At 43.3% G+C, this 1990-nt stretch overlaps 1 pseudogene; it reads right to left on the bottom strand.

The window, feature by feature from the left end:
• Positions 1-411: 411 nt before the first annotated feature.
• LOC100346073 (GSK3B-interacting protein pseudogene) lies at positions 412-826 on the bottom strand (annotated as a pseudogene).
• Positions 827-1990: the final 1164 nt, after the last annotated feature.

Here is a 1990-nt window from a genome sequence, read left to right on the forward strand (position 1 = left end):
GCAAATCTAGAAACTCCTATGTAAAAGAGTGCTGGCTGCATCAAAGCCCTGTGATAAGAGTAGGCAATACTGATTAGGTTTTTGTTTTTTTTTTTTTTTTTTTTTTGGACAGGCAGAGTGGACAGTGAGAGAGAGAGAGACAGAGAGAAAGGTCTTCCTGATTAGGTTTTGAAATGCAAAGACGTATGAAGAAATCTGAATGTCTTAATAATGATGTCATAGCAATGGCTTCAGAATTCTTTTAATAAATCAGAAACTAAGACAATTCATTAGTCAATAATGTTCTGAGCCAAAAGCCTAAATTTGAAGCAAGTGATAAAGACATGAAACCAAAGATGCGTTTTCGATTAGGACGATATGCAAGAATTTCAAGCTTTATGTCAGCAGCCCCCTCTGAAAGGAAAAGCTGAGTCATGACTGTCCATCTCTCTCTAAAGCTTCCAGTCTCTGAAGGAGTGCAATTCCAAATGCATCCCAGTAGGCAGGGGTGAGCGTATCCAACAAGGAGTAGACTGTTTTGTAGTAGGGGGTCTGCAAATGATCATTCACTTGAAAAGCATACCCTACCACCCTAAGCCCTGCTTCCGTGAGCTCCAGGCTGTATCCGTTCCTTTCCTTCATTTCCATGTTGGTACAGGCCACGTCATATGCACAGCGCAGGCTCTTGGAGACAAACATGTGGTTAACAACAGAAAACATCATTTACAACTGCTTCAGCTTCTAGCCTCATGTCTTTCGTGTCAGTGCCTTCAAAACCATGAAGGTCTGAACTGTCTTCAAATCCTGACATACTGCTTAGCTCCATGGGATTCCAGTCTGTCTCCATTCTTAATGACGAGGAAAGAGGAAGAATCCAGAGCAAGAATGGAAGAAATCCTCACAGGTCACCTAGCTTGCTGTGTGATAATCAGCACCCCTGCGCTCACCAGCGTTCTCCTCTTCTTCCCTTGGGAGGCTCCGGACTGACAGCCTCTTAACTGATGGCTTTGACAATAATCTCTCCCCAGTTCGCTGCACAGAACTGCCAGAGTCCCCTTTGCAAACCGTGCAATACCACTTCCTCAACTTCAAACACGGACGGCGTAGCTGCCACAGGCCCTCCAACACATACACTGATAGATGTAGCATTGTTGCTGAAAATGTAAACCCTCAATTTAATCATAAGAAAACATCAGATAAACCCAATTACTTCTATGAATCAAATGACCACTACTCTCCCAAAGTGTCAAGGTCGTAAAGTAAAAAGACTGAGGAACTGTCACAGACTGGAAAAGAATAGGAAGGCATGACAACTAAATGCAGTTCCAGATGCTGGATTAGATTCTGGAACAGTAAAAAGACATTACTGGGAAAACTGCTACAGTACAAATACATTCTGCAGCTTAGTTAGTGCTATTGTACCGATTTCTTAGTCTTTTTTTTTCTTTCTTTTTTAACTATTTTATTTATTTATTTGACAGGTAGAGTTATAGACAGTGAAAGAGAGAGAGACAGAGACAGAGACAGAGAAAGGTCTTCCTTCCACTGGTTCACTCCCTAAATGGCTGCAACAGCTGGAGCTGCGCTGATCCAAAGCCAGGAGCCAGGAGCTTCTTCTGGGTTTCCCATGCGGGTGCAGGGGCCCAAGCTCTTGGGCCATCTTTTACTGCTATCCCAGGCCACAGCAGAGAGTTGGACTGGAAGAGGAGCAACCGGGACTAGAACCAGCACCCATATGGGTTGCCAGTGCCGCAGGCAGAGGATTAACCTACTGCACCATGGCATCAGCCCCCAATTTCTTAGTTTTGGTCTATTGTGCTGTGTTTATGCCTGATGTTGACATTAGAGGAGGCTGAGTGCAGAGTATATGAAAACTCTCTGTGTTACTCTTGCAACTTTCCTGAAGTCTGAAATTATCTCAAAAGGTAAATGGAAAAGAGAGCAGGAAAAAATATGTCATTGCATGCAAGTCTCATCAATTATATGAGGGAACTTCATAAAGTTCACGGAA

Source organism: Oryctolagus cuniculus, chromosome 1 (genome assembly GCF_964237555.1).
Source record: "Oryctolagus cuniculus chromosome 1, mOryCun1.1, whole genome shotgun sequence".
Classification (NCBI taxonomy): Eukaryota; Metazoa; Chordata; class Mammalia; order Lagomorpha; family Leporidae; genus Oryctolagus; species Oryctolagus cuniculus.